At 35.8% G+C, this 12,270-nt stretch overlaps 1 protein-coding gene across 1 annotated transcript in view; it reads left to right on the forward strand.

Moving 5' to 3' along the window:
- Nucleotides 1-5,412: 5,412 nt before the first annotated feature.
- Nucleotides 5,413-12,270, forward strand: part of LOC149776449 (solute carrier family 28 member 3-like) — a 51,501-nt gene continuing 44,643 nt past the window's right edge. Inside the window, exon 1 of the mRNA XM_089940869.1 lies at nucleotides 5,413-5,550. The gene's annotated coding sequence lies outside the window, so the exon portion shown is untranslated. The remainder of the gene's footprint in view (nucleotides 5,551-12,270) is intronic.

A 12,270-nucleotide genomic window follows, 5' to 3' on the forward strand; every position in this document is an offset into this window, starting at 1 on the left:
AAACTCTAGAAGCTGCTCACTGTCACATCGATCGAAAAAAAAAAAGGTGTCAACATGTTCAGAACTTTATTTTGGTCTCATATGTTTTGGAATATCACGTAGCTTCCTCTTACATAAACAATCACATTGTGAACGTTAAAACAACTAAGAAAAAGCAATTATATCGATGCCTATTGATAGACGATCTGACCCAAGTACTCATGTCATGCTAATTTATTAAACATGTCAGACATTGTCTATTTGTTGCGAGCCCTGGCGAGTAGAAGCTTTAAATTTAGGTGTCATGTTTACCCCGACCCAGAGTAGCCCAGTTTGAAACATGCATAATCAAGGTAATTCTGACGGGTCGTTGTTTGATGTCGAACATTGCCGAAGGCTAGCACTAATCCGTTACGTAAGATTGTTGTGGCTAGAATAGAAGAACCGGACATCGGAGTTGCAAAGTCACAGACAGCCAATTATCACCTAGGTGTCGAAATGTTTCCAAGATCAAAAGAAATTGCCTGAAGAAGTGGGAGTGTCCTAACTTCTTTCCCCTGCAAACAGACAGACAGGTTGAACTGGCCGCTAAGACGATTGGACAGGGGCGCAGCGCCACCCAATCAGAATCGAGATGGGGGGGAGACCTTAATTTGGGTAGAATGATATCCCTGCGTTTTCCGGCAAAAGTTAGTTCGCTGAGAGAAATTACCCAGAGAAGAGGTTAGCGTAACTCCGAATAGCCATTCGTTATTGGCGGGAAAATCTTAGAGCGGGAAGGTCTAAGTACAGAAAGCTTCAAACGGTCAGTAGATATTTGTTCGGTCTTTGTGGAATGAGACTGCATTTTAATTGTAGGTCGTATGTATACTTTATTAGTACTAGAATCGTAATACGAAGAATTACTTTGTTTTGTTAATATGTTTGCATATTTTGAAGAAATGAGTTGATATTTGTAAAGAATTATATAGCTTGCCAGCCGTCGTAAGAGTTAATATTGTAATTTACTATGTGGGTATTTTATAGTAGACTAACACATATGTTCATATGATTATAGATTTTGCCATTGTTGAATATTTGTAATGTACAGACATGCGTCTGATTTTGTCAGATTGTAGTACGATGAGATTAAATATACATGTGTATATACTGACGTGACGCAATGTATTGATGTCTGTATAACAATTCGCTGATACTGTGTTATTACGCCATTTTTTACCCTGCAAGAAGTGTGTGGGAATTTCGATGTGTATGCATGCGTGGCCGAAACAGTGACAGCTCTCTGATGGTTAATTGTCGTTATAGTGTGAGGTGAGGTTCGATAAAACATTTGTTAACGCCTTGTGGTTTTTCACAGGAAGCTTTGAGGGACAGACCAGTTATAGTTTGGTCCCGTTGTCTCAGATAGAGAGACGGAGGAAAAGAGAAGAAAGGAGAGAACTCAGGACAAGTTGAAGTCTGGGAGCGAAGTTGGAGGAGGAGACAGTAGAGAGGGAAACAGAGACAAAGAAGGAGTTAGAGGAACGGAAAGAAGGAAGAATCAGCGGGAAGAAATAGATGAGTAGATGCAAGGACAGGGGGAAAATCGAACTCACACTGTAAATCACGGCATGAATTAGGCTGTCACTTGGTCGAGGGAAAGACGAGTGATTGGAAGTTATCGTTTTTAAATTATCACATTTATTAAATTGTTATTGATTGAATTTCATCTTCGTGTTCTCTATAATTTAACCGTCGGCATTGCTGACTGGGGGCTCAGAGCTGTAAATCTACATCATCACTAATTTAACTTTCTAACCTAACGAGCCAGGGTGGAACTTTCAATTTAATTTAATTAAATTATATTGGGAGAACCCCACCCCAATACGACAGAACGTCACATTAGGGCAGGTGTAATAAACTTCATATGAGATGAACACAAATTTAAGACCCTGTTTGACTTGCAATAAAAATGCCTGACATTATGTGGCTAAAAAAAGCAGAATAGAGTACTGAAATTAATCTGAAATACACTCGAATGCCTCGGTCATTACCCCATGCCATACGTGCTGTCATTTGTTACATCAAGAGGTGTCATTACATATGTTACATATACATGTTATGATATAGTATATTAGCCTAATTAAGAGGAGGATCATGATCTATCGGGATTGGTGGAATTAAATGAGTAGGCAAGAAGTATGTGAGGCTGAACCTTTGGTGGGGGTCCTGAGAGCGAAGCAACCGGAAGCTACTGCATTATAAGCGTTTCCGAGGCATAATTTTAACTTTCTAATTGTAAATAAAACGTACTCTAGAAAAAAGTTGTTCCGCTTTTTTGCGGTAGTTTTTAAACGGTGGTGAAGGGATAACGCGCGCCGGCATCCCCCCCCCCCGCCCCCAATAATTACAACTGTAGTCATGTGATAAATCAAGTCCTGAAAGCAACTGATCATCTTTCAGAGCCTTCACATATTTCTAATCTTTACACCGGAGGCAACTAATTGTCTACATGGTAATCAAATTTTGCAGTAATCGTCATCAGATTTAATGTACTGATTAGCTTGTTACATTAATCACGAATTTTTATACCAAAAAGACCTTCTGACGTAGACCGTTCTGGATTTATTGTCTATTGCATGTTCCCGTAAACAGTGCCTTGGTTTGTATTATCTCACAATATTATCGAGGTATGTATTTCTTACTCTCATAGATGAAGTGCTGTCTTCTAAATGGCATTTTCGAGCCGATGTTTCTCGTTGGATTTGTGTGTTTGTATGCCTCATTCACCCTTTATGCATCCCATTTCTTTTTTATAATTTCGCATATCCATGATTGCTACGCGTTGTTAATATACAGTATGTTTAGAACAATCTTGCAGTACATGTAAACGGACTTCAACACACAATCAATGCTTGATTTATCAATATACTCGTATAATGTTTATGTTATGTTCTCACTAGAATGAAACTTTACGATGTAAAGTCCTACAACCAATCACCACTAGACTAAGCAGCACCTGCCTAGAAGCATCCAAATGCATTACAATCCCACAGCCAATTACCAACAGACTGTGCAGTACCTGCATATAAATAAGCAAAATTATTACAATCACACAACCAGTCACCACTAGATGTGCAGTACCTGTATATAAACATGCAAAAGCATTACAATACCACAACCAGTCACCACTAGACTAAGCAGCACCCGTCTAGAAACATGCAAATGCATTAAATTCACACCACCAATCGCCACTGTGCATCACCTGCATAGAAACATGCAAATAACTTCAAATCACACAATCAGTCACTAGACTATGCACCACCTGCCTAGAAACATGCGAATAACTTCAAATCACACAACCACTAGACTGTGCACCTCCTGACTAGAAACATGCGAGTACGAATACATGTTGAAGAGGCATGTCGAGACGAAAATGTACTTCAATCCTGGAATCGTGGGTTTGAACCCAAATTGTAGGGTTTTTTTTCCACATCTGATTCAAATAACGGGTTCAAAGATTCCTAACAACAGCAGCAGCAGAATTCTTGGTATTCGTGTACAAATAAAATAAAGAACTAGACTTAATTGAAATCATATTTCTGCATTAACGACATATACACGATTCCCCTCATCGTCCGACTCTCAGTAACGTACTACAGTAAATAGTGCACGACTGATCTAAAATTGAAAGTTCAGTGTTACCTTAAGAAACTTCTGGAAATTTGATTGGTGAATTAGCCAGACAGTGCATTCGATACGACTCCGAATGCGACTTAATATGGAATTTATCCGATAATACAGACACGCCCGTCATCAGTTAAATGAGGTGGATTAATCATTGAAACACATATTTGCTATAAGGGAGGAGGAAGCTTTATCGAGAACCTTTAAAACGGTTGACGCTGCCTTTAAAGTAACGATGAATGCAGTTATCCGATAAGCAATACAGTATTGGCTGATTCAAAGAAACATTCTTTTATGGATTCGATTAAATGTTTCAAGAACGGACGTGTTTCCAAGGAAAGAAAGAGAAAAAAGAAAGAAGGAAGCAAACTATTAATCAGACCAACATAAAACAAGAGCGTTTAACCATTTCTCAAGATTTCATCCGGAGTGGGCACCAAATGTGAGACTGATGCACAAATTAACCAATATATCTCAAGTCGGAGGACACTTATTCTTTATTTCTTACTGTGGTATGTACATGGACTTCCAATGTCGAAGGCAACAAGTACGTTTTCTTTACAGTGAGATGAAATTGATAATCTTCTAAAGTACTTGATGCAAAGGACCTTTTGTAACAGATAGACGTTGTGTTTTTTTTAGTCATGTAGTACCATTGTTTAATTGGTCTTTAATACGATAAACATTTTTTTGTCTTTTAATCCTGCAATCATGATCATTTAGTCTTTAAATCCGATAACCTTGTTTATTTAGTCTTGTGATACCAGAACCTTGTATTTTCTTATTGATTGACGACCATTTCGCTTATCCACTAGTTACGATGATCTTTGTCAAATTTAACCGATTGATTGCCTTTCGTAAAGCAGTTAATTTGTTACGGAAAATAATGAGCACTTTTCTGATTAGTAATGCCATTGCATGCCCAAAAGAATAATATTGATAACAATCATGTAACAAACGAAACAATTTTTTATATTCAATTCTCGTGTTCACATTATATTTTTGTTTTAGACGAAAGCGATAGGGTCATGTCCGATCGGCTGTACCACCCATGATCACCTTGAATTAGATATTAATGCGGCGGCAAAATTTTCAGAAACACTTGATAGGACGCGGGATTTATTCCTTAGTCCGTTAGTAGTACTTGCATCTAAACTTTAAAAAAGCGTATAAATTGACCGTAAAATATACATTGGAAAACATTTTTCGAAATACTTGTGCGACTATCGTTCGCGCATGCCTATTGGTTGATTCAACTCAGTTTTATTTAGATGAGCAGTATTCAATCATGTCAATATTTACTGTTTGGTTCCAGAATGTTCTTCAAATATTTATAAATACTCTACATGTTTGTCTTTTTTGAAAAGAATGGATAGGAATATTCCAGTCCGTTGGCTCAAGATTAAATGGAAGCAAAAATGTTGGAAATCCCATTTCTCGTTATCAAATGTGAAGAAAAAAAGAAAAAGAAAATCAGTTAGGATATTACCTGCTTTAGGCCACACTTGCTCTAATTATATATGTTTTGGTGCAGCTTCCATTCGACCGTCACTGTTTGAAACTGCATAAATCTCTTGCAAAGTACAGCATTTAATCATTCCTATGTTAACTTCAGTAGTGGCACTTAGACTCATTTTATGTAAGCTAAATTTTTCCACAGGTATTTATGATGATTAATTACAATTATACATATATCTCTTGATTTATCTGACACAATACACATTTTCACGAAAGACAGCCACCATTTATAATGGCTTCATGCATCGTGTGCTAAAAAATAGCATTAAACTATCAGCAAAAACGAAAGACAGTCTCTGGCGAAAAAGTGGAAACAAGACGTTTACATGAGTGTGCATGAAAGCCAGCCGGAATTGTATTGTCCAAGTTAGTCAGCCGAATCCAAACGTAAGTTTAAAGACTTCCTTTGAACTTTTATTTGTGCAATGAGAAACGTGGTCATGCATACAATATATGGTCTGTGGACAGAGGTGTATTCCATTTATCCTTTGTCACAGGCCTCTATAGCACGTCATTGTCAACAAGGCCAGAAATTAAAACGCCTTTCTTTCAAACACACATCTGTATTACAATCGTAAGAGAAAACTAATTAGGTGTGGAGAGCTCTTTATGGTATCAAACTGTATAACTGTAAGTGTCATTTTATCTGTCTATCCACGTGCTTTTTTGGCTGTATCTTGTACATGTGGCTGCCCATAGGGCGAGGAAAGAACATGTATTTAAGTAGTAACAGTGTAGAGTGAATTTTGAAAGAAAGTTTAAGCTTTGACATAAGTACGACCCTGATGCACAATGCAGTATTATTCATTCACATACCTCCCCCTGAATTGCATTGTTTTGAATCACAATCCTTCTCGTTTTGTAATCGAGAAATAAAATTTTCTCATATTAAAATCAACTTGCATAGGTAAAGGTTGGGGATCAATTTCAGAAACCTGCTTAATATAGTGAATGATTAATATAACTTGGAGACAACTATGGACGTTTTGTAGCATTATAAATCAAATGGGGTTCTTTGTTCGAGGTCCGCCTCGACCATGGCGGTTGCGTTACAATGACACTTAATTTTATTTGCGTTAACTAACCCAGCTATGAATGGGCTCGTCCGTCATTTTAGGTGGGGACGAGAGTAACTGCAAAATACTGTTCAATAGATAGCGAGCTCATTTTTGTCTTGCTTTGCTTTTTTATATTTATATCTGCTACGGTTGTAGGCTGTGAACTGCTGCATAATGTTGTAACCTAAGTATATCTTCATTTAACATATTCTCTCCATTTACGTCATTCACATTAAAGTCCTAACGTTAAGAAACAGTGTGGATGTAACTCATTTATTTATGTACTGTAATTTTATTGTAATCTTAATCCAAGAGGATTATGCTGGGGAAGTAAAATATTATACCATGAAATCACCTTTTTTAAGAAATCAATCTCAAATACTTTTTTGCAAACTTACGTTCCAAAATATTCAACAAACAGGCAGATAAAAGCTCCCAAATGTTTTGCCTGTTAGACATGGTGGTGTAAGAAGTAGGTGGGGAAGAGCTGGCAATTATTGGCTGTATTAGGGAGAGTGCGTGAAATTCTATTCCGACTTGAAGGTAGGCACATACAATTAGTTAAATGGGATAAACTTACAGCCATGGATATAAAATACATATAGTCCCTGAAAGAATTTTACATGCAAAATTTGCGAGCTGACGACCGAATCCCAAAGGCCAATAAATCCCTTTTGTCATTATTTCAATTTAAACTCACCTGAATTATATCAGATGCTTCAATGATAAAATATACAAAAATAGTTTTCCGATATTTTTTTAATGGGTTATGAGGGTTGGGAATGTTTCTGTTCTGCATTGTTTGAGAGCTAGTTGGAATCTGAGTAGCACCTCCAGTAGAGATTGATAAATTTATATTTGTTTAGATACTTACTGGCCTAGATGGAGAAATTTATTGTGTACTGATATCAGTGTTAGCCTGATAACTTATTAGATTCTTTCTTGTTTACCAGTTTAGTTATTACGCCGTGTAACTGGGATTCAAGACTTCAGAAGATCATAGAAGAACAATACGTTGTAATGAATTATTATATGGTCATTGCATAAGTCTCGGAACGGTACGAGACTATGATTTAAGCCAACCATTTATCCTTTGTTATGTTCATTTCGGATACATTTTCATCAAACTGACTGCCCTCTGAAATTAATATACTGCGTGCAAATATTTAGTACAGAAGCAGATATTTTCTGTTTTCGGCATATCAGAGAAGTGACATGAAAATGAATTCATGAGATTTAGTATACTCGACTATTTTATGATATTAATAAGGCTTTCATTTCCACCAATGAACCTCCAAGGTCGAACATTTGTATATATTTTTCCTGCCTCTTCTCTTACACCCCAACCCACCAAAGAGCCACTGGTGAAATGATTGTCTGTAATGTCAATATCTTCTTGGATGTTTCGATAGATTTGAAAACAATTACTTTGAAATTATCAAAAGAAAGATGGCATCAAAAGCTTTTGAAATAAGTATTTGCACTCCAAAACATAAATAATAATAATAATAATAATAATAATAATGAGAACTTTGTATAGCGCCTAATCTTTAGAAGCTCTAAGCACATTACAACATTAGAAAACATCTATAAGATAAAAAAAACATATATAATGATATGATTACAAACACAAACGCCATGAAATTAGAAAACACAGAAGAAAAAAAGCGTGCTGAGAATATTGAAGGTATGAAACATTTTATTAGGTCTTTAAGTTTGTTCTTGCAGTCGAACTAAGTGAGTTTTAAGAGCACTCTTGAATATGATCACTGTGTTTTTGTGTCTAAGTTCAGTGGGCAATTCATTCCACGTTGCTGGGCCCTGGTATGCAAAAGAACGCTGTCCATATGACTTTGTTTTTAAAGTGGGAATAATGAGTATACGATTGTCAGAAGAGGAGCGTAATTATCTTACTGGTGTGTACACATGGGTGAGATCGGATAGGTATGTTGGACTAGAGTCCGTCAGTGAAATGTAGCACAGATAACTAATTTTGTATTTGATTCTGGGTCGAATGGATAGCCAGTGTAGGGTACAGAGCATCGGGGAGGTGTGCTCTGATCGTGGTACTCTAAGTATGATCCGAGCAGCTGTGTTTTGAACTTTTTGAAGTTTCTGGAGTAGATATTGAGCTGAACCAGACATAATTGAGTTACAATAGTCCAGTTCTGAAAGTACTAATGAACACACAAGTGTATTAGCGGCATCAACTGAAAGATATTTGCGAATTGAGCTGATGCGTCTCAGTTCAAGATATGCAGCCTTGCATATGTTCATGACATGTTGGTACAATGTGAGAGTACTGTCCAGAGAAACACCTAGGTTTCGTACTTATTGTGTGAATTTAATGTAGGTGTTGCTGATATTTATTGTTTGAGGTAAAGGATGTGAATGAGAAAGTCTTTGTGTTGTGATCAGAATAGCCTCAGTTTTATCATCATTCATCTGCAGCTTGTTACATGTCATCCATGATTTCACATCAGAAATGTACCTCTAAATTTCAATGTTATCCGTTTTAACCATGTAAAGGTAACATTTTATCGGATGTGAATTTAAGTAAATATTGAATCTTAAATTACGATCACCGGTACCAAGACAATTCAATTTCAGCTGATAACCTGTTTAAGAAAACTGTCGAGAAACAATCACTTTTTTGAAGAAAGGAATCGCGTTGTGTTGATACAGATACAGGTTTCACACATGAATCTTAATGAACATTTAGTTACGTTATGCAGTGTCCTGATATCATAACTGCATTATCACTTTAGATACAACAGTCTAGAATATAAATACCATACATTTCTGAAATGGGCTATTTGTTGACCCAGATTTTGCATTTCATTATCGTTAGATTTTTACATGGAGTAGGTAGAAGTAGGTTGTCTGGAAATGTACACAGTTATGTTTAAGTGCAATCATCAAGACACCAACCCAAACTCACTGAAAGATGAAAACAATAAATGACGTTATATTTACCAGATTTTACAAAAAATATATGATGAGGTTGCACAGTCCCATAAAAACAGAAAAGAATATGTTGAGAAAGAACTGGCTACACGTTTAGTGGAAATAGAAAATTCTGGTAAAGCGCCTACAATATTCGAGACTAATAAAGTAAAACTTAGTGACCGGAACAACATCACAACATCTAGGACGAGCATATTTTCAGAGTTGCATAAAAAGAATGATCTAACATGAGTAACCAAAAACAGGACTTTCAGAACAAAACGGGTGTGAATCAAACCACGATTACATCCACGACAACTATGAGAAAAGAACAAAATGAGAAGATTGCAGTGAAATGCGTAATTCACGGTATTATTATAGTAAAAGAGAAAAGAATAAAACGAACGAGAACATATTTCAGTGATAGATGTGAGATACAGTGTAGTATTACCGTAACAGCGAAAAGAACAAAATGAATGTGAACAGATTTCGGTGATATTTGAGAAATACAAAGAAGAATATCGTAATAGATAAAAGAATAAAACGCATGACAACAGATTTCAGTGACAGGTGTGAGATACAGTGTTGTATTACCGTAACAGAGAAAAGAACAAAATGAATGTAAACAGATTTCGGTGATATTTGAGAAATAGAAAGTAGAATATCGTAATAGACAAAAGAATAAAACGAATGAGAACAGATTTCAGTGACAGGTGTGAGATACAGTGTAGTATTACCGTAACAGAGAAAAGAACAAAATGAATGTGAACAGATTTCAGTGATTTGAAGAAGAAAAAAAAGTTTACAACAGAAAACTATGCATACAGTGGCATAATTAATGTTGTTCATACTGAAATAGATAAAACGACTCTCACATGACGTGGTATAATTGTATTTTATACTGGTGTAAGAAACTTGCATTACATGGTATAATTAATTTATACTGAAATGGGTAATGCAACTCCCCCATTACGATGTATATTTCATTTATTTTATCCTGGAATGGATAAACCATTTCTTATATTGCTTGATGTAATTAATGTACTTTATACTGAAACAAACAAAACAATTTTTACATTAAGTGGTATATTCAAAATAGTTTATATTGAAAAGGTATAAAACAACTCTCAAATAATTAATCTAATTTGTACTAAAATAGATCAAACAGCTCGCACATTATGTGTTAAAATCAGTGCAGGTCATACTGAAATAGATAACGCCACTCTCGGGGCCCCGAGTGGCCAGGTGGCCCAAAAGCGCTCACCGTTACGGATCATTGCCATCTCACCTCTGTCTGCGTGGATTCGAGCTTCGGGTTCGGCCAATGTGGGTATGTGAGAAAGCTTGCTAGTAGCTTCTCGTGGGTTGGTGGTTCTTTCCGGTGTTTTCACAGGTTCTTCCTCCACTATTTATACTGGTCGCCATGTATAGCCTATATTGTACAGAAAATGGCGTTAAACCGTACAACAACAACAACAACAACAACACTTAAATGCATTATTTTGAAAAGGGCAGCAGAAAGTAAGGAAGCAGAACACGTTCTAAAACTGCCTCATAACTACATACAAGCTGCATTTTGTATTTATGCAGATGTGATTTTAACAACAATTCTTGAGTCAGCTCCATGTCGTACGATGAAATTAATTATAAAAATCGGATTATACAGAAACGAGATAAGACATACATATTTATGTTATTATAAATCTACTTGATAAAGAACTTTGCAATCGTAAATGTTTCAAACCTTTGTATTGAGCTCGTCTGTATGAATGTGCAGAGATTGAACAGGAAGACTCATAAACAATATTCATTACACCGTCAGTGCAGGAAACACTATTTGAAGGAAAAAATTTAAGTTCTAACAGCACTACATATTATTTAACAGGTAATGATATAATTGCTATAGATATGCTGTTCTTTTGAATTAAAAGCAAAGTTGTTTTAAAGCTAATGAAATGGCATTACCTTGACAAAATAAAATGTTAGAGATCAAGAAAACAAACACCTATATAAAACAAAACGCGAAGTAGAGATAAAACCCGTTATAACGCTATGCCCGGGGTCCAAATACTAGCATCGCGATATAAGCGGGAACGCTATAACAATTTTTCCGAAAAACTTCCCCATAGAAAATGTGCATTGAAATTTCAATGTTATCAGTTTTAAATAACCTCTAGATCATACATTGTTTGTTTTGTTCGTCGGGTTTCATCAGAGATCAAATATACTTCATGTTTAAATTGTATACATGACAATATGACAGAAACGGTGCACAGTTATAGCTAATCGTATTATAACGGGTTTTACCTGTAACAAGACCTGAACTGTATATTACCCAATATCATAGAGCCTTTAACCTTTTTCAGGTAACTAGCAGAGATTTACCCACAGAAAAATGTCGCGCGAATCAAAATCCCATTTTAACTATGTATATCAGATGGAATTAAACTCTGCTCTTACATTTGCATGCAGATATTATTTGAGAAAACGTTTTAAAAATATTAATAAGTTCACCATTAAATATGCACATTGAAACAGTTGTAAAATTAATTATTATATGCTTGCACAATCAACTCACAGTCGACGGCGGTGCTACTGGTGTTTAATGAATATATATATATATATATATATATATATATATATATATATATATATATATATATATATATATATATATATATATATATATATATATATATATATATGCCACACCTCTTTCATTGTCGTTTGCCTTAATCAGTAAGTTAATAGACAATTGACTGATTATACATGAATGTACAAGTTCGTTTAGATCCGGATGTGTAAAACATTCGCTATGAAAAGTGCATACATGCATCTGAAAACAATAAAATCAGTGTTTGGGGGTTGGTGCTTTTCAACGTTGCTTTAAAACTTTTAGTCATATCGCTGCGATGTCTGCAGTGTGGCAGTTTATAGTAATGTCTAGCACTTGAAGCAGCATGCCGCAGACATGTAGCAGCATGTCACACCCAGTCGCTTTATCATAACACTATTACGATATAAATAAAAAAAAAAACAGAACTTGAGGGCGCAGCGTCTTCGACTGTGACTTTGACTCCAAGGTCATCGAAGCGAGCAAGCA

Source organism: Sinohyriopsis cumingii, chromosome 18 (assembly GCF_028554795.1).
Source record: "Sinohyriopsis cumingii isolate HCF-2022 chromosome 18, ASM2855479v2, whole genome shotgun sequence".
Lineage (NCBI taxonomy): Eukaryota > Metazoa > Mollusca > Bivalvia > Unionida > Unionidae > Sinohyriopsis > Sinohyriopsis cumingii.